Below are 26711 nucleotides of genomic sequence, written 5' to 3'. Positions count from 1 at the left end.
GCTGGTACCTGTAGTACTACTACTAAAAAAATACCCAAAAAAAGACAAGACACACACACCGTGAAAGTATAATTTTATTACATACATACACACATACATACATACTTACCTTAAGTTCCCACGCAGGTCGGTCCTCTTCTCCAGTAGAATCCAAGGGGTACCTGTTGAAGAAATTATACTCACGAGATCCAGGGGTCCAGGCTCCCCGGGAAATCCAGGGGTAATCCACGTACTTGAAAAAAATAACAAAACGGTGTCCCGACCACGAACTGAAAGGGGACCCATGTTTGCACATGGGTCACCTTTCCACGAATGCCAGAAACCCACTTTGACTTCTGTCTAAGTGGGTTTCTTCAGCCAATCAGGGAGCGCCACGTTGTAGCACTCTCCTGATCAGCTGTGTGCTCCTGTCCTCACTGACAGGCAGCACACGGCAGTGTTACAATGTAGCGCCTATGCGCTACATTGTAACCAATGATGGGAACTTTCTGCCCTGCGGTTGACCTAAAGTGACGTCACCGCTGAGCAGAAAGTTCCCAGCATTGGTTACAATGTAGCGCATAGGCGCTACATTGTAACACTGCCGTGTGCTGCCTGTCAGTGAGGACAGGAGCACACAGCTGATCAGGAGAGTGCTACAACGTGGCGCTCCCTGATTGGCTGAAGAAACCCACTTAGACAGAAGTCAAAGTGGGTTTCTGGCATTCGTGGAAAGGTGACCCATGTGCAAACATGGGTCCCCTTTCAGTTTGTGGTCGGGACACCGTTTTGTTATTTTTTTCAAGTACGTGGATTACCCCTGGATTTCCCGAGGAGCCTGGACCCCTGGATCTCGTGAGTATAATTTCTTCAACAGGTACCCCTTGGATTCTACTGGAGAAGAGGACCGACCTGCGTGGGAACTTAAGGTAAGTATGTATGTATGTGTGTATGTATGTAATAAAATTATACTTTCACGGTGTGTGTGTCTTGTCTTTTTTTGGGTATTTTTTTAGTAGTAGTACTACAGGTACCAGCGGGCCCGTTTTTCCGTCGCATGCTGGTACTTGTGGTTCTCCAAGTACCAGCATGCGGGGGAGGCTTGCTGGGCCTTGTAGTACTGCTACTAAAAACAATATATTTTCTTTTACAACAAAGGCTATCAGCCTCCCCATCCGCAGCCCATTGGATGGGGGGGACAGCCTCGGGCTTCACCCCTGGCCCTTGGGTGGCTGGGGGGGGGGGACCCCTTGATTGAAGGGGTCCCCACTCCCCCAGGGTACCCCGGCCAGGAGTGACTAGTTGGATTTTTGATGCCACGGCCGCAGGGCACTATATAAAAGTGACCCCCGGCTGTGGCATTATCTGTCCAGCTAGTGGAGCCCGGTGCTGGTTTTAAAAATACGGGGGACCCCTACTCTTTTTGTCCCCCGTATTTTTGGGACCAGGACCAGGCGCAGAGCCCGATGCTGGTTGCTTAAATATGGGGGAACCCCTGTCATTTTTTCCCCCATATTTCGGCAACCAGGATCGGCTCAAAGAGCCCGAGGCTGGTTATGCTTAGGAGGGGGGACCCCACGCAATTTTTTTTGAAAAAATAAGCACTTTCCCACCCCTTCCCACTGATATACATGCACGGATCTCATGGATCCGTGCATGCCTATCCAATCACGAATAAAAAAAAAAGGTCTGGTTTTTTTTAGCACTTTTTTACGAGTTGTAATTTTTCACGGCAGTGTTTGTTTTTTTTTTGCTTTGCACTTCTTAGTAAATGACCGAGATTCATACTTAAACAGCCGCGTTTTGACCGATGGTGTATTCATTCGTAATTTTTTACTTGGACTTGCAAAAAATTACGAATGCCCTCATCTCTGCCGTGATTAGTGTTTAGTAAATTACCGAGATGACACTTTGATGAAAAAACGGCATCTCGGTCAAAATCGGGAGCTTAGTAAATTTCCCCCCTTGTGTCCTGTGTCTGAAAGATGAAACAGGAGCTGTTTCGTATCCTTCAGGGATGCTTCCAATGAATCAGAACACAGTAGTAGATCATCCACGTACTGTATTAATACTGATCCACTCACTGGTTGGAAAGACTGTAAACAATCATGCAAAGCCTGAGAAAATATACTTGGGCTATCTATGAATCCTTGTGGTAATCGAGTCCATGTGTATTGGACTCCTCTGTATGTAAATGCAAACAAATATTGACTGTCAGGGTGCAGAGGTACCGAAAAGAAAGCGGAGCAGAGGTCAATAACAGTGAAAAATTTCGCAGTGGGAGGGATTTGCATTAGGATGACAGCTGGATTTGGCACTACGGGGAACTGACTCTCAACTATTTTGTTAATCCCCCTTAGATCCTGCACTAGCCGGTAACCCCTCCCCCCACTCTTTTTAACAGGGAAGATGGGACTATTGGCAGTGCTGGACGTTCTTACCAGAATGCCCTGTTGTAGCAAGCGCTCTATTACGGGATACACTCCTAACTCCACCTCTGGCTTCAGAGGGTACTGTGGGATTTTTGGAGCTATCCTACCATCTTTTACTTGTACAACTACCGGAGCTACGTTTGCCATTAATCCAGTGTCCTGTCCATCTTTAGTCCAAAGTGACTCTGGTATCTGAGATGTCATTTCTTCTACTTGGGAGGGAGTCCTATTTGTCATAATGGTATGTGACATTAATTTTGACGGGGAGTCTAACATGTCTCGCACTTCCTGAGCGTGATTCTCAGGTATGTCCAAGAATACACCTTCAGGAGTACAATAAATGACGCACCCCATTTTACACAGTAAGTCTCTTCCCAGGAGATTAGTCGGTGCCGATGCAGCCAGCAAAAAGGAATGCTTGGTATGTAAAGGCCCTACTGTAATCTCGGCTGGTTTGCTAACAGGGTAGTGCTGGACTACTCCCGTTACCCCTATGGCTGGAATTGTCTTACCAGTGGTTCTCATGCCCACTGTCGAATTTATCACTGATTTGGCCGCCCCTGTGTCTACAAGAAAGTTTAATGATTTACCAGCTACATTGATTGCAATTTCTGGTTCACCTCCAAGACTTGCAATCAATTTCACTGGCTGCAGATTACAGGTATGGCCACACCCCTATTGGGTATGGTGACCTCCCTGAATCCCGCTGGCAGCAACTACTTGTGATGGAGTTAATTGGGAGCTACCAGAGGCTTGCCAGTCTCTGTTCGGGGGGTATCTTTTTGTTTCCCCTGTATGTGGCTCATAACTCCGTTTCTGCGGACCTTGCTCCCAATGTCGTGTGTCGTGTCGTTGTCTAGGGGGTTGGTATGAGTTTCGTGAATTCTTCATTCTACAATCTCGTGCCATGTGTCCCTGTTTATGACAAGAATAACAAGTAACCACACTTGACTTACCCACAGGGTTTGGTGATATAAACAAAGGCTGCCTTGTGGTCAGGGCCTGTATACTTACTGACATTAATTTATCACCTTGTTGTTCCCTGTGTCTGGTGATGTTCCTATCGTGATCAATAGCAGCCTCTCTCAAAGTAGCCACAGACAGACCTCGCCAACATGGTTGTGTGGTCTGTACCCTAGTCTTCAATGACTCTTTTAAACCATCCATCAGTACCGATACTGCTACTTCTCGATGGTTTATGTTTGTTTTAATGTCCTCTATGCCTGTGTATTTTGCCATTTCTGATAATGCTCTGTGAAAATACTCTGCAGCTGTTTCTGACTCCTTCTGTTTAATGGAGAATATTTTGTTCCATTTAACTACGGCTGGGAAATACTCTTTTAACTGTAAGCTTATTCTTTTTACATTGTCTTTGTTGTACACATCTGTAAGAGGTACATCCTGATCTAATCCACAGTCAGCTAAAAATTGAGCTGCGTCGACATTGGAGGGTAAACATGCTCTCAGCAATATCTGCCAGTCTTTGTTGTTGGGCTCTAACGTGTTACCTAGGTCTCTGATGTATTTTTGGCTGGCAACTAAGTCTTTTCTAGGGTCAGGGAATTCCGACACTATGGTCCTTAATTCCATTCGGGAAAATGGGCTGTACATGGCAATGTTCCTAACAGGAGTGACTCCTGAAGTGTCTGTTTTCCCATTTGGAACTACTATTACCTTAACAGGATTAACTCTAACAACCTCATCCTGTGTAGATTCTACAGGCTGTGGTGAAATAGTTTCAGCATAGTGTATGGTGCCGTACTTACCCGTTGATACGACCTCACCTATCCCTCCGCTAGGGGCTTTCGTTACTAATCTCGGGGGTTGAGCTGTGCCTACAGTGGTCTCTGCTATGGTGGCTGCTAGAGAGAGCGCTGAAATTGTTGCCGATTCGTCCTCTTGATCACACTCCTGAGGAAAGTTCAAAACAGGGTACAACTTGCACGGGTTAATACTTGCATTGGTTAATTGGTTAACATTATCTTTAACATTTACACAGTTGCTAAGTGTTTGTTTGTTACACCTTAATGCGTCATTCTCCGCAACCAATTTTTCTCCCGATATATATGGTGGCGGTGGGGCCGTGGCTATCAGTTTTCTGATCGAGCCAGATCCCGCCGCCTGAGCCAATCCTCTCTGTATGTCACCCTCCTGTTGCCACAACTGTAAATAATCATAATGCTTGATTCGTCTCTTGACTGATTTAATGAGACATATCCTTCTCCTTAAATTCGTTAACACTTCTGTGCTGAAGCTACCTACTCTTGGGAATTTCTCCCCGTCATGTACCGTCATTCTCTCCCATTCATCACATAAAGCTTCTGTGTGACTTCCGTATTTCTCACACATTACGTATCTTGCCGACCCGACTGGTCGGTTCACTGAATCAACCCGAACCGAGGTTGATCGCCCCCTACCTGAACAAGTGGCCCCCATAGTTCGAAGGTGTTGCTTTATTCAACCAACCCTTACGCAAACCAAAATGTTCAAAATAGGCTGACGGTGGCGGTTTACCGAGTACCCCACTCACTCGCCCACGCTGTCCAATACGACCTGATCACACCGATATGGTGCTGGCGTACTCGACCTAGGGCCCCTGCGACCTGAACCTCTATTTACTGGAACCTGTGAGGGTGATCCGAAGAACACTTACTCTTTCCAGTAACTATTGGTTGTTGGATAGTTCCTGAGTGAGCAGCGAACCTCCCTTAAAATAAAAAAAATTACACAAATCACGTTAGAATGTACAAATAGCGTTTATGAGCTTCGTACACAAATAGTACCGGTCAGGTTTACTAATGCACACAATTACGTGCGGTACAATCGTTCAGCACATAAGCAACTAATCTTATGTACGGAGCGACCAGTGGAATCGAAAATTGCGGCTGCGAATTCCTTCAGCCAGAGCTTGTATGGCCTATATGGGTGTTGCACCAACCCTTTCTTGGTGTTGTGCCTGTGGACTGTATAGCGGACTTCCTTGTCTGCTGTACCTGAACCTGCTGGTCTGCTATGACTTCCTGGTCTGTTACAGTATGACCTCCTGGTCTGCTACACTCTAATGCTCAAATTGTATGTTTTAACCAGGGATGCCTCCCTAGCCACCATGTACGTCACTTACACGCATGTACCTCACGAGAACTCGACTTTTCTTGTGGTTCAACCTCAAAAATTGTAAAAACAAACACTCACTCACCACATATACACTTTTGTTTCTATTTCTATTTCTGCGCAGAAATTTCTCTTTAGACCAGATGTGTTACAAATTAGGAGAAGGATCTATTAATTTAAATTTTGAATGTTAAAATAAATTTGCGCGATTTATCGCCTTGCGTTATTTACCGCGTTGCGCTATTTATCGCATTGAAAAAAAATTGACGCTTGTGATTTGAGTTACGTGGGCATACCCGTACGCTCCGTTGCGTAATATACGCTGCGTGCGTCGGCCCTTGGATTGCGTACACAAGTCTCAGTCCTTTGTTAGAGACACGTGTACGCAAAGCAAAGATCCACCGTAACACAATTTATACGTTTATCAATGTAGATGATCCTTTATCATCTACCACGCACCACACTGACTTCGCCTTGTCTCTTAGGCACAGCTGTGTGTTTGTCTATACTTTAACTATATTACCTTTACTCTTAAACTATTAAAATAGCGGCAAATCTCTCTCAGCACGTTTATCAATTATAAAAAGGCAAACAGAAGAGTGATATACGAAAATACACAAATGAAAAAGAAATGCAGATATATATGTGCGTGCGTGTGTACGCAAGACAGAAAAATAAACAGTTTTAAAAGAGACTAGCGTGTTGTTCTTACCTCCGGTTCCCGGATTCCTTCAGCACCCTTTACTAAGAGAAGCAGACGCTTATCCAAACAGCACTACGAGGAATATGATCTCCCGCCCTTTGCTGCTGGATAATGTCTGCTGAAATTACCTAGTGCAGATATGTGAAGGACAGGCGAGCCGCCAATTGATAAAGCTGAATATTTATCGTATATAAAACCCTTTGTGAGGTCTAAGAACACTGTACGCTATTTACGTATGAAGTACCGTAAGGGTACGCTTGTTGCGTAACAATCGCTTAGCCGTGGTCGAGACGCTCAAGAGTCACGTTCGCTCACGGCCAAGAGATCACAGGCAGGCACGCTATTGGCTGCTGACTAACGTAATGGTTCACTATAGCGTAACGGACGCTGTGTCGAGAGATACAGACGCTCACGAGAATACGCTGTTGGTATCGGGCACACTTATAGGTGAGCGACTACCGTAATGCTACGCTATCAGCGTAGCGGACGCTCGAGACCACGAGGAGATCACGAGCGGCGCTGACGCTCACAATGTTAAACCTTTAAATCTAAACCATAAATAATGTAATATGCTGTAAAACCCTTGTGTAGAGATAGGGTGTAGATGCAACCTAGTGTAACCTTATTAACTTAAAAGCTGTTTGAGCGTCACCGACGCTCTGAGAATACTAGACACTATAAGAAATACACAGATACCTGGGCTTAGGGTCCAACGCCTAATATGTATATATTTTGAATGATAAACTTGCAAAAGAATTAATACAAATACAAATCATACACTACAATATAACATAGACTACCTAACCAGCTAACTACACAGGAAATATAATACAATTACTATTTAAAGGAAAAATAAGAGAGAAAGAGGAGAAGGGAGAGAGAGAGAGAGAAATTGGCCCACAATAACAAGAAGATCAATATAGTTGCGGAGAAACACTTACGCACAAAGGGAAACGATCGCATGCGCCTCGATATCCAGCTCCCGATTATCAGCAATGAGAACCGTTGAAGAGAGTGCACTGGATATGGTTGGCCTGCCTATTTATGCCCCACACACAATGCAATTCAATGGTCCCTACAATCTCATTGTTCATTGGACACAGGAATTCGGCTTCGCATTATAACAAAAGGTCATTGGTTGATTCATACAGGTGGGCTGTGACTGCTTCCAACTGTTCAGGTGGGTGGGACACTGAGTTTCCCGCCGCATGACTAAATAAGAACAAATAATAGTAAATGGACATAAACTTCTTATGTCCATAACTATTCGCACGAGCGATTAATCCGCTCCAAACCAACACCGGAATATTGCTATTTAAATACTCTTCCGATGGGTACCAAACACCACTGTATGACCCCTGTTAGACCCTTCGTACAATACAAAGAGGGATCTCTCTGTTCAGGAACATGCTATGTTAACTAAACTTTCAGAATCTATCAAAGGGACCATGATCTACAAAATACATTATATATTGAAAATATGTAACGATTGAGTCGCACGCTACGATCACATAAACTCTACCGTAAATACGCATACCGTGCGCCTGCGGGTGCCCGCGACTGTGAGTATGCGCACGTACGGGAGAGCGCACGCATGCGCAGCACGGACCTGTGTGAGGTGCAAATATGGTAGTGTGCATAGAGATATTTTTCTGACTTTGACAAATGTAATAATAGACATCTATAGTAGTGTCCCACATTACAATAGAAATATATAGTGATGGCCCCATAATGGTAGACATATATAGTAGTGTCCACATTATATAATAAAATGCATTACCCCACACAGTGAAGCCAGAGACACGCCCAGCATCCCAGCCTGTGAAGATCAAAAGCCGCTCAGTGCCGATTCGTCACTCGAGCTGAGTGAAGTGAAACAGCTGGACACTGCAGGAAAAGGCACCCAGGCCAGACCACAGACTCCTCTCTCCATGCCAACCGCGGCCGCCAGGAGAGCAAGTGTGATGTGATCTCATGACGTCACCGCTGCGCTCCACGTAGCACTGACAAAGTGGGTGGCGCCGTCATACTGCCGAACACCATGATCTTGATGCTCGGCAGCGCATTGTAATTGCAGTAATGGCAGCCACAGATGCAAAGTGTGCAGTAGGTGGTACCGCGTACATGCTGCCAAATTCTTAAGGGTACTCTATACCTGAGCATACCTGCATACTTGCACCACTATATTTAACCCTATTCATTCTGGATAATCAAATAAAAATAAATAATTTAATTGCCACAAAGTTGATATATATTTTAGTTGTGTAGCTATGGTGCAGAGTATTTTCCTCTCTCTCCCCCCTCCTTCCCATCTCTCTATTCCTCCCCCTATCTCTCTCTCTCTCCTCCTATTTTGATGTGACGTCTTAAAACCGCGTCTCAGAAAGCTATATAGAAACTCTGTCCCGCCCAGTGAAGGAACAAGTGTGGAGATGCTTTAAAAACACTTTGTGGTACGAAATCCGAGTTTACGACCAGGACCCCCCAATTTAATTTACAGATGATTAATTTCTTGCCGTATACAACCTAGGGGAGTACATGATATTCCATCCTGGGAGGGAGTGGGAGTGGAAGTGGTTGTGGGCATGGATCCGGGCCCACTTTGCCTGTCTTCAATACTTATGAGGACCCCCTTTTTTTTTTTTTTGACCCATGTATGCACGTTGGTTACCATTTGGGTCGCAATGTCGCCTTCCCTTTCTTTTTGGTAGACGGGCATTTGTGTTATAATCCGTACTGATTGTATGCATTGATGTATTTTGCTGTGACTCTTTGTTATGCTTCAATTGAAATAAAAAAAATTTGGAAAAAAAAAAACGCGTCTCAGGGGTATCCGGATGACAGAGCTATATGGTTGACATACATTAGGTTGACAGGTACAATGGTCGATACACAAATAGTCATAAGTTTTTTGTTTTTGTTTTTGCATAACCTTGCCTAAAGAGTGGCGAGTGTACACGCTTGTACTGATGGTGGTCACATAACATCGGCATCAGGCTCTCTCTCTGAACTGAACTGCCGGTGTGATGTCCCGCGATGTCGTGTCGCAGGGCATTGCACAAGTGTATGGGCACCATTAGATTTTACCCCCTAGTGCAGGCCTGGCTAACCTGTGGTTTTCAGCTGTTGTGAAACTACAAGTCCCAGCATACCCTCCCACCAGTCAGACTGTAAAGCATGCAGGGACTTGGGGTTTCACAACAGCTGGAGAGTTGGCCCTAGCTCATGATCACACTTATGCTTGGGAACAATTATACTAATTCCTTCTGGAATTCCTCTTAGCTCAATTGCTTTGTGTTGTGTAAGTGATTGTCACAGCATGGCAATATCATTGCAGGGAAATAGAAACATACAATATACTGTATTCCTGTTAATGAGAAAAGCAAGAATTCATAAACACCTTAAAGCTACCCTTCCCAGTATACTACAGTCCATGTAGAGGTTAGATGAAGGATATTCTGATAATGTCAACATTTCACCATAAATGTCGACACCTCTGGTGACATAACTGTCAATATTGTAGCATCGACATTGTCATTGCCGACCTTTTGACTACATCCTAGATGGGGTTATTTTGTTAATTCACACACAGTATAAAATTATGGGTCTTGATTAAAGCCTGGTACAATTCTTGATTCTTATGGCTGATAACAGCGCAGGAGAAATTATTCAGAACAAAATACTATGTACAGTTGTTTTTTTCCCTTAAGAGATTGTATTTCATCTTGTGGTATAGAAAACAAATATACAAAACAAAGGCCAGACTTGCAGCCTCCTTTACACAAAGAATTTTTGACAGTTGGACTGAATTACAATACACTTTTGGCTTGGTACTATAGCTACTGTGCTTGGTTCTGTGTGTGAGTGTGATGAAATGCTTCTACAGATTTTCGTTCCGTGTATTTGTGTTCTAATCTATGTATAAATCAACATTATACAAAAAAATAGTTCTCTCAAAAGCCCTTACATGAAATTTCTACTTGATTTTGTAATGATGCCGGGGCCTACCCTCAAATACCACAAATGGCATAGAGAAAACAATTACTAGAATCTGTGGTTTAGGATAAATTGAAAATTGCATTAAGAAGTTAGATACATTCAGCCTTATGTAGAGCAGGATGTAAGTCCTTTTCTTGCATAAAATCTGCATTTCTGTGCAAATATATGATGGCTGCATCTTGCACTCATGAATCCTTATACTACACGCTTTACAGAACAGGCTGTGGCTATTTTCCCACCATGACTGGAGTACCCAATGTGTAAGGTGTCCATGCAATAACCCAGGTTGAAAGTGTAGTGTGAAAGGATCTGACCAGTGTCCAACCCGGGTCGGACCTGGATTCAAAATACCGTGTCGGACTCGGGTTTGCGGTGTGAAAGGGGTATTATAGTGACCTGACCATCTTGCAATGTCCTGGTGATGGATGCAACTTTTGCTGGGGGACCTCATGCTGTTCATTTCCCATATTAGCAGAGACCAGCCAAGAGTGCTGGGAAAACCTTTTTTATTGTGAGAGAGGTGTGGGGTGCGGGGGGGGGGGGGGGGGTGTATTTGGATAAACGTGTTTCCCTTTTTTCTAAATATACATTCAAATGCCAATCTTAAGTTTGCTAATCATGACTGGTGTTTGTTATGATTCCCGGCAGTCTTCACTCCCCATCACCAGGGGTCACAAGGCTTCTTGTGTATGTGACCTGCAAGTCAGGAAGCTTCCACAGATGCTGGTCATCGGAGCATATTCTCTGGCCAGGTGTCAGGTAATGGCCTAATCATTACTAGCACGGATTACACCTGACACCTGGCTATTTAAATCTGCCTGATTTCAGCACTCATTGCTGGGTAATCAATGTTATTGTATTCCTGCTTTGCTACGAAATCCTGTATTTTTTGTGCCTGCCAGCAAATGAATTTCTGAGCACTCATCCTTTTGTTTATTATTCAGTTGTTCAGGATTTTGGCTGGTATCCAATTAGCCCCGAAAAAGGTGCGCCGATAATCAAAGGGTACTTTCAAGATTTTTAGAACATTTCCACCAATATTTTTCATAGATAATCTATTAGTACGCGCACACAAAAAAGTTTGTGATATATAGGGTTTGTAAAAAGTCAGAAACCTATATATTTTCGTAGCCATGATTGCTGAAAAAAGCCCATTATCATGGATCTGGCTTCACCTGACTGAGGCACGCAGAACCAATCCCCCAATAAGAGCTGGCACTGGGGCTAATTGGATAGCCCCTGGAAAATCCATTATCCATGGTAAATTACCGCGGATAATTGGATACCAGCCTTTATCTGCTTCTGCCATTATGACCACTTTGAACTGTGGATTTCTATATTCCTGATTTATTATGCATTTGTCTAGGACTTAGGGGTCTATTTACTAAGCCTTGGATGGAGATAAAGTGGACAGAGATAAAGTACCAACCAATCGGCTCCTAACTGTCATTTTTCAAACCCAGCCTGTGACATGGTAGTTAGGAGCTGATTGGCTGGTACCTTATCTCCGTCCACGTTATCTCTGTTCATAGCTTAGTAAATAGACCCCTTAATCTGCCTCTGCCATTGTGACTATTTAGGATTGGCATTATATCCCTTTAATCCAGGACACCTATGATTTACACAGGTCCTGTGGTAGGCTAAATTAAAGCCTGCATTTCACCTGGTTTTAATCGAAAGGAGAAAAACAAAAGGCGGAATAATAAAACTAAAGACAGAAACTGGGAGTCTTGTTGAGGGAGACAATTTAATAGCAGATCATCTTAATAATTATTTTTGCTCAGTATTTACTACTGAAAGAGAGGAGAAGGGGCCACAGTTAAGTTGCAGGGATATTCAGGAAAATGAAACTAGTACATTTACAGAGGAGAAGGTCCTAACAGAACTCTCAAAGCTGAAAGTGGACAAATCTATGGGGACAGATGTGATACATCCAAGGATACTAAATAACTTAAAGAGGTGCTGGTAGCACCATTGACTTAATTATTCAACCAGTCATTAGCTACAGGAGTAATTCCAGAGGACTGGAAAAGAGCAAACATAGTCCCACTGCACAAAAGTGGGAGCAAGGAAGAGGCAAACAACTACAGACCAGTGAGTCTTACTCAGTAGTAGGGAAATTGATGGAGACACTCTTAAAAGAAAGAGTTGTAGATTATCTCAAATCCGGCAATTTACAGGATCCCAAACAGCATACTGGGGGTTGATCATGTCAAACAAATCTAATTGACTTTTTTCACTGTGTGACTAAAGTGATGAATAAAGGTGAAGCCATGGATATAGTTTATCTAGACTTTAGTAAGGCTTTTGACACTGTTCCACATCGCAGACTGCTAAATAAACTTGAAAGTTTGGGATTGGATATTAGGATTATTGAATGGATAAGATCTTGGTTGAAGGATAGAAAACAGAGAGTTGTGGTAAATGGAGTGCATTCACAGGAGGGAAATGTTACCAGTGGAGTACCCCAGGGATCTGTACTTGGACTAGTGCTTTTTAATATCTTTATTGGTGACATTGCAAATGGCATTAAAGGGAAAGTATGCCTTTTTGCAGATGACACAACGGTATGCAACAGGGTAGACACACCAGGTGGGGTAAAACAAATGATTGAGGATCTAGGTAGACTAGAGGAATGGTCAAGAGTGTGGCAATTACAGTTTAATGCCAAAAAATGTAAAATCATGCACTTGGGTCTCAAAAATCCAAAGGCTAAATATAGTATTAATTAGAGATGAGCGGGTTCGGTTCCTCTGAATGCGAACCCGCCCGAACTTCAGGTTTTTTACACGGGTCCGAGCAGGCTCGGATCTTCCCGCCTTGCTCGGCTAACCCGAGCGCGCCCGAACGTCATCATCACGCTGTCGGATTCTCGCGAGGCTCGGATTCTATCGCGAGACTCGGATTCTATATAAGGAGCCGCGCGTCGCCGCCATTTTCACACGTGCATTGAGAGTCATAGGGAGAGGACGTGGCTGGCGTCCTCTCCGTTTAGAGAAGAGAGAGACACAGTATTTTCGGGGAGCATTATTAGGAGGAGTACTACTGTATACTACTATACTACTTGCTGAAGTGATATTTATAGATTAGATAGTGTGACTGTAAGTGTATTATCTGACTTGTGGTGGAGACACTGACAGTGGGGAGCAGTTAGAGTCTGAGAGCAGGACTCAGGAGTACATATAACGTACAGTGCACACTTTTGCTCAATTTGCTGCCAGAGTCAGTGCCACACTGCCATTGTTGTGACCACACTGACCACCAGTATAATAATATATTTTGTGATTGTCTGCTTAGGCCTCGGAGTACTAGTTGCAAGTTGCAACGTGACCTGTCCTGAAGTGACCACCAGTTTAATAATCAATCACCACCAGTTTAATATATATATATATATATATAATTGTATATAATATATATATATATATATATAATATTGTATACCACCTACCCGTGTTTTTTTTTTTTTTCATTCTTCTTTATACATACTACTATAGTAGCTTACTGTAGCAGTCTGCGGTGCTGTGCTGACCTGACAGTGTCCAGCAGGTCCGTCATCAGTCATTACATAATAAATATATATAGTACCTGTCCGGCTGCAGTACTAGTGATATTATATTGATTTCATCTCATTATCAATAATTTATCATCCAGTCTAGACTCTATATTAGCAGCAGACACAGTACGTTAGTCCACGGCTGTAGCTACCTCTGTGTCGGCACTCGGCAGTCCATCCATAATTGTATACCACCTACCCGTGGTTTTTTTTTTTCTTTCTTCTTTGTACATACTACTATAGTATAGTAGCTTACTGTAGCAGTCTGCGGTGCTGCTGAGCTGACAGTGTCCAGCAGGTCCGTCATCAGTCATCATTACCTAATAAATATATTATCTACCTGTCCGGCTGCAGTACTAGTGATATTATATATACATACATATATATATTGATTTAATCTCATTATCAATCATCCAGTCTATATTAGCAGCAGACACAGTACGTTAGTCCATGGCTGTAGCTACCTCTGTGTCGGCACTCGGCAGTCCATCCATAATTGTATACCACCTACCCGTGGTTTTTTTTTTTCTTTCTTCTTTGTACATACTACTATAGTATAGTAGCTTACTGTAGCAGTCTGCGGTGCTGCTGAGCTGACAGTGTCCAGCAGGTCCGTCATCAGTCATCATTACCTAATAAATATATTATCTACCTGTCCGGCTGCAGTACTAGTGATATTATATATACATACATATATATATTGATTTCATCTCATTATCAATCATCCAGTCTATATTAGCAGCAGACACAGTACGTTAGTCCACGGCTGTAGCTACCTCTGTGTCGGCACTCGGCAGTCCATCCATAAGTATACTAGTATCCATCCATCTCCATTGTTTACCTGAGGTGCCTTTTAGTTGTGCCTATTAAAATATGGAGAACAAAAATGTTGAGGTTCCAAAATTAGGGAAAGATCAAGATCCACTTCCACCTCGTGCTGAAGCTGCTGCCACTAGTCATGGCCGAGACGATGAAATGCCAGCAACGTCGTCTGCCAAGGCCGATGCCCAATGTCATAGTACAGAGCATGTCAAATCCAAAACACCAAATATCAGTAAAAAAAGGACTCCAAAACCTAAAATAAAATTGTCGGAGGAGAAGCGTAAACTTGCCAATATGCCATTTACCACACGGAGTGGCAAGGAACGGCTGAGGCCCTGGCCTATGTTCATGGCTAGTGGTTCAGCTTCACATGAGGATGGAAGCACTCAGCCTCTCGCTAGAAAACTGAAAAGACTCAAGCTGGCAAAAGCACCGCAAAGAACTGTGCGTTCTTCGAAATCCCAAATCCACAAGGAGAGTCCAATTGTGTCGGTTGCGATGCCTGACCTTCCCAACACTGGACGTGAAGAGCATGCGCCTTCCAACATTTGCACGCCCCCTGCAAGTGCTGGAAGGAGCACCCGCAGTCCAGTTCCTGATAGTCAGATTGAAGATGTCAGTGTTGAAGTACACCAGGATGAGGAGGATATGGGTGTTGCTGGCGCTGGGGAGGAAATTGACCAGGAGGATTCTGATGGTGAGGTGGTTTGTTTAAGTCAGGCACCCGGGGAGACACCTGTTGTCCGTGGGAGGAATATGGCCGTTGACATGCCTGGTGAAAATACCAAAAAAATCAGCTCTTCAATGTGGAGGTATTTCAACAGAAAAGCGGACAACAGGTGTCAAGCCGTGTGTTGCCTTTGTCAAGCTGTAATAAGTAGGGGTAAGGACGTTAACCACCTCGGAACATCCTCCCTTATACGTCACCTGCAGCGCATTCATAATAAGTCAGTGACAAGTTCAAAAACTTTGGGCGACAGCGGAAGCAGTCCACTGACCAGTAAATCCCTTCCTCTTGTAACCAAGCTCACGCAAACCACCCCACCAACTCCCTCAGTGTCAATTTCCTCCTTCCCCAGGAATGCCAATAGTCCTGCAGGCCATGTCACTGGCAATTCTGACGAGTCCTCTCCTGCCTGGGATTCCTCCGATGCATCCTTGCGTGTAACACCTACTGCTGCTGGCGCTGCTGTTGTTGCTGCTGGGAGTCGATGGTCATCCCAGAGGGGAAGTCGTAAGCCCACTTGTACTACTTCCAGTAAGCAATTGACTGTCCAACAGTCCTTTGCGAGGAAGATGAAATATCACAGCAGTCATCCTGCTGCAAAGCGGATAACTGAGGCCTTGACAACTATGTTGGTGTTAGACGTGCGTCCGGTATCCGCCGTTAGTTCACAGGGAACTAGACAATTTATTGAGGCAGTGTGCCCCCGTTACCAAATACCATCTAGGTTCCACTTCTCTAGGCAGGCGATACCGAGAATGTACACGGACGTCAGAAAAAGACTCACCAGTGTCCTAAAAAATGCAGTTGTACCCAATGTCCACTTAACCACGGACATGTGGACAAGTGGAGCAGGGCAGGGTCAGGACTATATGACTGTGACAGCCCACTGGGTAGATGTATGGACTCCCGCCGCAAGAACAGCAGCGGCGGCACCAGTAGCAGCATCTCGCAAACGCCAACTCTTTCCTAGGCAGGCTACGCTTTGTATCACCGCTTTCCAGAATACGCACACAGCTAAAAACCTCTTACGGCAACTGAGGAAGATCATCGCAGAATGGCTTACCCCAATTGGACTCTCCTGTGGATTTGTGGCATCGGACAACGCCAGCAATATTGTGTGTGCATTAAATATGGGCAAATTCCAGCACGTCCCATGTTTTGCACATACCTTGAATTTGGTGGTGCAGAATTTTTTAAAAAACGACAGGGGCGTGCAAGAGATGCTGTCGGTGGCCAGAAGAATTGCGGGACACTTTCGGCGTACAGGCACCACGTACAGAAGACTGGAGCACCACCAAAAACTACTGAACCTGCCCTGCCATCATCTGAAGCAAGAAGTGGTAACGAGGTGGAATTCAACCCTCTATATGCTTCAGAGGTTGGAGGAGCAGCAAAAGGCCATTCAAGCCTATACAATTGAGCACGATATAGGAGGTGGAATGCACCTGTCTCAAGTGCAGTGGAGAATGATTTCAACGTTGTGCAAGGTTCTGATGCCCTTTGAACTTGCCACACGTGAAGTCAGTTCAGACACTGCCAGCCTGAGTCAGGTCATTCCCCTCATCAGGCTTTTGCAGAAGAAGCTGGAGACATTGAAGGAGGAGCTAACACGGAGCGATTCCGCTAGGCATGTGGGACTTGTGGATGGAGTCCTTAATTCACTTAACAAGGATTCACGGGTGGTCAATCTGTTGAAATCAGAGCACTACATTTTGGCCACCGTGCTCGATCCTAGATTTAAAGCCTACCTTGGATCTCTCTTTCCGGCAGACACAAGTCTGCTGGGGTTGAAAGACCTGCTGGTGAGAAAATTGTCAAGTCAAGCGGAACGCGACCTGTCAACATCTCCTCCTTCACATTCTCCCGCAACTGGGGGTGCGAGGAAAAGGCTCAGAATTCCGAGCCCACCCGCTGGCGGTGATGCAGGGCAGTCTGGAGCGACTGCTGATGCTGACATCTGGTCCGGACTGAAGGACCTGACAACGATTACGGACATGTCGTCTACTGTCACTGCATATGATTCTCTCACCATTGAAAGAATGGTGGAGGATTATATGAGTGACCGCATCCAAGTAGGCACGTCACACAGTCCGTACTTATACTGGCAGGAAAAAGAGGCAATTTGGAGGCCCTTGCACAAACTGGCTTTATTCTACCTAAGTTGCCCTCCCACAAGTGTGTACTCCGAAAGAGTGTTTAGTGCCGCCGCTCACCTTGTCAGCAATCGGCGTACGAGGTTACATCCAGAAAATGTGGAGAAGATGATGTTCATTAAAATGAATTATAATCAATTCCTCCGTGGAGACATTGACCAGCAGCAATTGCCTCCACAAAGTACACAGGGAGCTGAGATGGTGGATTCCAGTGGGGACGAATTGATAATTTGTGAGGAGGGGGATGTACACGGTGATATATCGGAGGATGATGATGAGGTGGACATCTTGCCTCTGTAGAGCCAGTTTGTGCAAGGAGAGATTAATTGCTTCTTTTTTGGTGGGGGTCCAAACCAACCCGTCATTTCAGTCACAGTCGTGTGGCAGACCCTGTCACTGAAATTATGGGTTGGTTAAAGTGTGCATGTCCTGTTTATACAACATAAGGGTGGGTGGGAGGGCCCAAGGACAATTCCATCTTGCACCTCTTTTTTCTTTAATTTTTCTTTGCGTCATGTGCTGTTTGGGGAGGGTTTTTTGGAAGGGACATCCTGCGTGACACTGCAGTGACACTCCTAGATGGGCCCGGTGTTTGTGTCGGCCACTAGGGTCGCTTATCTTACTCACACAGCTACCTCATTGCGCCTCTTTTTTTCTTTGCGTCATGTGCTGTTTGGGGAGGGTTTTTTGGAAGGGACATCCTGCGTGACACTGCAGTGACACTCCTAGATGGGACCGGTGTTTGTGTCGGCCACTAGGGTCGCTTATCTTACTCACACAGCTACCTCATTGCGCCTCTTTTTTTCTTTGCGTCATGTGCTGTTTGGGGAGGGTTTTTTGGAAGGGACATCCTGCGTGACACTGCAGTGACACTCCTAGATGGGCCCGGTGTTTGTGTCGGCCACTAGGGTCGCTTATCTTACTCACACAGCTACCTCATTGCGCCTCTTTTTTTCTTTGCGTCATGTGCTGTTTGGGGAGGGTTTTTTGGAAGGGACATCCTGCGTGACACTGCAGTGACACTCCTAGATGGGCCCGGTGTTTGTGTCGGCCACTAGGGTCGCTTATCTTACTCACACAGCTACCTCATTGCGCCTCTTTTTTTCTTTGCGTCATGTGCTGTTTGGGGAGGGTTTTTTGGAAGGGACATCCTGCGTGACACTGCAGTGACACTCCTAGATGGGCCCGGTGTTTGTGTCGGCCACTAGGGTCGCTAATCTTACTCACACAGCTACCTCATTGCGCCTCTTTTTTTCTTTGCGTCATGTGCTGTTTGGGGAGGGTTTTTTGGAAGGGACATCCTGCGTGACACTGCAGTGACACTCCTAGATGGGCCCGGTGTTTGTGTCGGCCACTAGGGTCGCTTATCTTACTCACACAGCTACCTCATTGCGCCTCTTTTTTTCTTTGCGTCATGTGCTGTTTGGGGAGGGTTTTTTGGAAGGGACATCCTGCGTGACACTGCAGTGACACTCCTAGATGGGCCCGGTGTTTGTGTCGGCCACTAGGGTCGCTTAGCTTAGTTATCCAGCGACCTAGGTGCAAATTTTAGGACTAAAAATAATATTGTGAGGTGTGAGGTATTCAGAATAGACTGAAAATGAGTGTAAATTATGGTTTTTGAGGTTAATAATACTTTGGGATCAAAATGACCCCCAAATTCTATGATTTAAGCTGTTTTTTAGTGTTTTTTGAAAAAAACACCCGAATCCAAAACACACCCGAATCCGACAAAAAAAATTCGGTGAGGTTTTGCCAAAACGCGGTCGAACCCAAAACACGGCCGCGGAACCGAACCCAAAACCAAAACACAAAACCCGAAAAATTTCCGGCGCTCATCTCTAGTATTAATGGCACTATACTGGAAACTACTGAGGAGGAAAGGGATCTAGGAGTCACTATTTCAGATTACTTAAAGGCAGGTAAGCAATGTAACAAGGCAATGAGGAAGGCTAGTCAGATGCTTGGCTGCATTGGATGAGGAATCAGCAGCAGAAAGAAAGAGGTAATAATGCCACTATATAGGTAATTGGTACGGCCTCATCTAGAATACTGTGTTCAATTCTGGATTCCATATCTTCAAAAGGATATTAATATATTAGAAACTGTACAAAGAAGGGCAACTAAAATGGTGCATGGCCTACATCACAAAACATACCCAGAAAGACTAAGAAATCTCAATATGTATAGTTTGGAGCAGAGAAGGGAAACTTTCAAATATATCAAGGGTTTTAACAAAGTCCAGGATGGAAACATTCTCCAAATGAAGAGAAGCAATAGGACACAAGGACATGCACTGAGACTGGAGGGGGGGAGGTTCAGGGGAAATTTGCGGAAAAATTACTTCACAGAAAGGGTAGTGGACAAGTGGAATAGCCTCCCATCAGAGGTGGTAGAGGCTAAGACAGTAGAGCAATTTAAACATGCATGGGATAGACATAAGGATATCCTTACAAAGAAATAAGGATCAAATAAGGTTAGAGATAAAAAATAATGTAAAAAAAAAGGGGCAGACTAGATGGGCCAAGTGGTTCTTATCTGCCAACAAAAAATTGTATGCATCAGAACATGCCCTCATACTGCTCCCAGTGGGTGACAGAGGAACTTGCCAAGTTTACAAAACAATGCAGCGAGATCTTCTGAAGCTGCAAAATGCCACTGCAGGGGAAGTGATGACTTATTTATGGAATAATACTGTACTATAGTTCTATTTTCTTAAAAAGTTAAGAAAGTGACAGGTTCTCTTTAACTATAAACCCTAAAACCTTTTATTAGATGACATCAACTTCCAGGCATCATTCATTCATATTACCGTACTTCCTTAACTGTAAATATATGTAATGACTTTTGTTTTTATTCTCGCTGTTTTTAGACGTGTAGCAATGAGATAAAAAAAGAGAGAAACAAAACAATAATTATTCTAAAACAAAAGCATTCAGAAGTTTTTTGTCACCTATCTATAATCTGACACGGTGATGCGCACACAAGTATTAAATTATCACCTTCTAGATCCGTGATGACTGAGGCTAAAAAACGGCAGCACTTATACTTTCACATAGACAAGCAAATTACCGGGTCGAGAATTTCGACCCGGTAATTTGCAGCTCAACAAGGGATTTTGTCTGTGTGAAAGGGTCAACCCGAATCGAAATTCCCGGATCTCCGACCCTGGTAAATTCCAGGGTTGAAGACCTGGGAATTTTAACCCGGGTTGACTCTTTCACACAGAAAAAGGACTTGAGTTTTTCATGAAAGTACCGGGTAGAACTGCTTCACGCTGTAATTTTAGTTTCTGTGTGAAAGGGGTATTATTCACTTAAGTATTTATCTCCTCTTTGAAAGTAAGAAGATACTGTACTATTCAATTGTGATGACTGGTACCAATATTGTAGTAAGACTTTATGGAATTACTTATTTTAAAATGTTTATATGATTACATTTTTTTATCAACAAGGCATCCCATAGTTTTTGAGTACTTTCCATTAAGCAAGTTCTACTTTTCTGACGTCATGAATAAAAAAAAAATCCTTGATGAGTTCCTTAAATTATTTACAGATTTACAAATTTCCACAACATTAAAAAAGTGAGATCAAGATTAATGTTGGCAGAATTATGAAAAGCCCTGTGTCCAGCTTTTATTAGTTTAGTGAATTTAAGTAGAGTTTGTTTTAAGGTCTAAAAGTATTAACAAACGTGCTGACAAGCCTGCACAGATTCTGGAAAACTTTCTTAATTAAAGCAAAATTGAAACCAATGATTTGTGTTTCTTTATGAAGTGACCATAGACTGAAGACAGAAATACACAAAGTGGAGTTGATAGGTTATTTTGTATCCACTCACAACAACCTACTTTTATAAAAGGTGATCCTGATGTATATTAGTGTGTATAGATTACAATGACTATTGTTAATTTCCTCATAAAACACTTTATAAACAGTTTTGTGACACAAGTGTATGGAGCCTGTTTATTCAGAACATGTGACAAAATAGGAGCACCACGTAAGTTTAGAGGAGCTTCTTTCCTTTGGCAAACACTAAGAACAAATCCTCAGAGAAATGATACTGTCACGCCATATTGCCAGTCACTTTAGATGGTACGATACGCAAATGTTTGTTCCAGTGCTGCATGCCCATTATCTTTCACGCTTATTGTGCAAAGCAGCTAAAGTATTGAGCATGACAAGAAAAACGTGTGAAAAGCTGGACTTTTCTCACATTTCTACTCGCCTCCTCAAGGCCAGGCGAGCTGAAGCAATGGGTGCCCGTGATATGTATGCCTGATCAGAGATACAATCTAGCCACCATGTCAGGCACATGATGCCCAAAAAACAATTTAATTCCCTACAATGGATGAATTTAGGTTTAGGGTCATAGGCGTTTCTATAATGGGTGCAGTGCATGCGTCTAGGGGGGTCCACATCACCCACCCTGCACCCAATTACTTACCTCTTCGGAGTGCTGGGACGGTGCTGCTGATGAGAGAGAGGAGACGCTGACGCTGAAAGGTCAACAGGTTCAAAAGGTCGACATGACAATGGTCAACACACAACTGTTTGACACATTTTTGTGGTGTGTTTCACTTGTTTTCTCAACATTTGCTTATTTACTATCCACATGGACATCTATTGGGAATAGTAACCTGTGGTGAGCAGAGCGAGCCCATGAGGGTACACCGTTGATCTGATGGTGATCATATAACAGGGATTATAAAAGATTTGGCCTAAAAACATCCAGACAACTTCCGTTGGCCATTTTTGTGTTGGCTATTGTCATGTCAACCTTTTTATCCTGTCAACCTTTTGTACTTGTCGACCTCAACCACTGTCAACCTGTTATCTGTCAACCTTTTGTATAGTACCTGTCAACCGGGAGGCAGTCAATCGACCGTCTGTCAGGATCCCGGCAGTCAGGACACCGACACCGGAATCCCGACACCAGCTGAAACACCAACGGTCGGAGTCCTGTCTGCCGGCTGGTCACCCCTCTTGGATAGTGGTCCACGCCACCACCCAGAGGGGAATAGAAACCTGTGCCGACCTAAGGTCGCCACTGGGCCCGAAGCATGGCGAGTGCAGTGAGCCTGCAAAGGGACACGCTGTGCTTGCTGCCGGGATCCCGGCTGTCGGGCTCCCAGCGTCAGTCTCCTGACCGCCAGGATTTCGTACTGATCCCTGTCAACTTAATGCTTGTTGACCATATGTAGTTGACCTATTGACTGTCTACCTAGATTGTAGATCTATTACACCACACTAATTCTGCAGTGTGCTTATTTATATATTGGGCTTCCCACTGTCTGTCTTTTTCAGCAGTATATCTCTCACACAGATGTGTCCCTCATATCAGCCCAATCCTCCCATTAGAATAGTAACTTGGTGCAGATGTATACCTAAGTGTAGCTGGAGGTGTTACAACAGCAGAACCGTTAACATACTGTACTGTAGAGGCGTCACCAGGTGTGGTGACACCCGGTGCTCTCCCCTGATCTCCTGCCGCGATCGCGGCAAAAGAGGGTGTGGTCTTACAGCTAGGTGGCGTGGCTTCACAGGGGTCCTGGAATTGTCACTCTGGGGGCGTGCCCAGCATCTCCGGAGATGCTGGGCTTCCCCCAGAGACAGTCTCAGTGCGCTATCGGCTCCTCTGCTATGACAGGAGCCAGGTGCTGTAGGAGACTTTCTCACTGCAGCACCTGGCTCCTGTCACTGCGGAGGAGCTGACATTTGGTGTCACCCCCCTCCAGGTGTCACACCCGGGTGTGGGCCACGCACCCCTCACCCGCCTTGTGACGCCACTGCTGTACTGTAGTTTTAAAATGTTGCAATATACTACTTATTTCTGTTTTTGAGATGCACTAAGCAGTGATAAGAGTGGAGAAGTGAGCCAGTGGAGAAGTTGCCCATGGCAACCAATCAGCTGCTCTGTATAATTGTATAGTGTGCAAATTATAAATATAACTTCAATGCTGATTGGTTGACATGGGCAACTTCTCTACTCGCTCCCTTCTCCGCTCTTTTCACTGCCTAGTACATCTCCTCCAATCTTGGACTCACTGTTGCTGTTAATAACAGCATATTACTCACATAGATGTGTGCACTGTCCCAACAGAATATTCTCTCAGTATCAATCTTGCAGTTCTACTTTGATTTATTATGGCCCCAAGGAGGTTTAAATTACATGCATTACAATATTATTATTTCTGAAGTGCGGTCAGTTGCATTATAATCTGTAACATTTGCCCAGACTGATTGATTCTGTTATTTTCTCAGTGTGACGTTCAATACTATTCAGCTTACAGATTTGGTCAGTTATTGGCAAATTGATTTTGTTCACACAGAATAAACCAGCGCTCTTGCTGTTGCAATGCTACCCCATCAAAGTTTACTGGTTTCTGTGACTTTAGAATTGACATCATGGGACATCTGGCTATATAAGGCCATCATGAAAGAGAGCCCAGCTCCTGCAAGCACTTTGGAAAAACGGAAGAGCCTTGCAGGTTACTAATATGTAAGGGAAGGAGCTAAAACTTTTGGATGCATATTCAAAAGTGCCCATACTCTAGTGCAGTGCAACTACACCCCCCCACAGCAGCCCATACTCTAGTGCAGTGCCACTACTCCCACACACATACATATACACATATACATAGCATATTAAACATGCATACATATATATATATATATATGTGTACACACACATACAGTACACATATATATACACACATATATATATATATATATCATGTGTGTGTGTGTGTGTGTGTGTGTGTGTGTGTGTGTGTGTGTGTGTGTGTGATATGTATGTATATACATGTGTATATATGTATGCACATGGATATATATGTACTATAATTAAAATAAAGTAAACTTCTATTGCACTTACAAGTGCCACCAGGAAGACAGCAGGCTGGAGAGGACGCTAGACAGCCATTAATAATACTCATGCAGCTAAAAAATAAATAAAGAAACATTTTTTGTTTAGTGGAGGGGGGTTTCTGGGTGCTCGGAAACCCCCCTGGGTGCGCCACTGTTACTGTGGTACCACCTTCACCCACAGTGTCGCATAATACATGTATGAGTATGAAATAATAATATACTGCGGTCTGACAGGCAGTGTCACAGTATTTATGAAGATAAAATAAAAATTGTATAGAATACTGGGGTGCAGCACAAACAAAAAAATTATATTTTTTTATAATTATATTTCAGGCTTTTTAGCTTTTATTATTTTAATTTTACAATGGGGCGGAGCCCCTGGATGGACGGAAAAAGCACCCCTGTACAGACACAGCAGCCCCTGGATGCAAACTGGGGTACAGCACACACAAAAAAAATTTTTTTTTTTTTTTTTCAACATTAAGTTTTTATTTATGGTATAGAAGCAAACCAAGAATAGAGAAAATACAAAAGATAATAGAATAACAATGGGACAAAAACAATATTATAGGGAGAGACAGGACATCCGAAAGCGATACATAGAACACAAAAATATACATAGATCATGAATTTTCTGCAGATAGAGGGCCGTTCGAGTCACAGGGAGGGCTCTGTATGGCGGGGGACGAAGGAGAGACCACCTTATTCTTGAAAATATATGCATGCCATGGGAGCAAAGGGGGGTGGAGGGGGATTTCCAGTTTTGAGCAATTGGAGCTTTGGCTGTAATTAGAACGTGACCAAGGACACAGCGAGTTGACTTGGGGACAGCGTCTGGGTACCAGTGCAGCAATGCTAATGAAGGGTCTTGAGTCAGGCTAAGGTCAGTGATCGAGTGAATAAGGTCATATACTTTATCTCAAAAAGAGCGCAGGGCAGGGCAGTCCCAGAAAACATGTAAGAGTGTACCTTCATGGTGGCAGAGGCGCCAACAGAATTTAGAGGTGGTCGGCCAGATCTTGTGTAGTTTAGAAGGGGTGAAATACAGTCTGTGTAATAATTTAATGTGCATTTCGGTGTGATTAGTACATTTAGAAAGAGAGAAAGAAGAAAGATTAATAGATTCCCACTGCTTAAAAGTGAAAGTACGATGGAGATCAGTTTCCCACTTAATTTGAGCGGCAGATTTAGTCGCGGCAATCGAAGGTGACAGCAAATTATACCAGTCAGAAATGGCTCCACGTGATGAAAGTTTAGTCAATCTATTCAGGACACTGTCGGTGGGGAGTTGGAAGACGTTAAGGCTAATGATCATACCGTCTATCCAATGTTTAAGTTGGTGATAATAGAGCCAGGCTGAAGGTTTGAGGTAGTATTTAGCTTGTAGATTTGAAAACGACAGAAGGGAGGCTGGAGAGAAGATATCAGTGAGAGATTCCATACCTAAACGTCTCCAGTAGAAGTGGAGATAAGGCAATACTTTATCCAATGCAGACAGAGAAATGTTTCTAGTGGGCACCGTAATGTTAAAGGAAGGTGAAAGTCTAGAGTCCCAAATCGTCAGGGCATCAGATATGGAAGAGGGTACCAATGGATAGTGGGGGCGGAGTTGTTGGGGTAGCCACAGGAGATCGTTGAGGGGGAAGTCCCAGAATAGGGCACGTTCTAGATACACCCATGGTTTAGAGTCGGAGGGGAGAGACAGGTCGGACAGTTGGGAGAGCATAGACGCCTCATGGTACCTGAGTAAATCATGGAGTGTGAGGCCTCCCTGTGACTTAGAGCGAATCATACATGTATAGGCCAATCGAGGAGGTTTACATTTCCAAACATACGACAACATCAACCTTCGCATCTGGGTTAACAGTTTATGGGGAACAGCGTAGGGGATGGCTCGAAATAAATACATACGTTTTGGCAACAACATCATTTTAAATGCCGCCACGCGGCCCAGCCAGGAGACCTCGTAGCCCATCCAAGCAGAAGTCAGTGAGGTTAGGTGAGCCAGCAGAGGCACATAATTGAGAGAGTGTACATTCTGGAAATGAGAGGGAATGGAGATTCCCAGATACGTTAGGGAGGAGTCTTTCCACGTATATGGAAAGCGCGCCTTCAAAGATTGTAAAACAGAGGTTGGGATATTAATAGGAAGGGCATTCGATTTCGTAGTGTTCAATTTAGAATATGAAGCAGCGCTAAAGCGCTCCAAGATATGTAGGACGGGCAACAAGATCCCAGGGTCAGAAACAAACAATAAAACATCATCTGCAAAAAGGCAAAGGTTATGAGCAGTGTCACATACAGTAAGACCGGGGAATTTCGGAGATGGTCAAATCATTTGGGCGATGGGTTCAATAGCTAGC

This window comes from Pseudophryne corroboree, chromosome 9, assembly GCF_028390025.1.
Source record: "Pseudophryne corroboree isolate aPseCor3 chromosome 9, aPseCor3.hap2, whole genome shotgun sequence".
NCBI lineage: Eukaryota > Metazoa > Chordata > Amphibia > Anura > Myobatrachidae > Pseudophryne > Pseudophryne corroboree.
Note: the sequence above shows the minus strand (reverse complement) of the source record.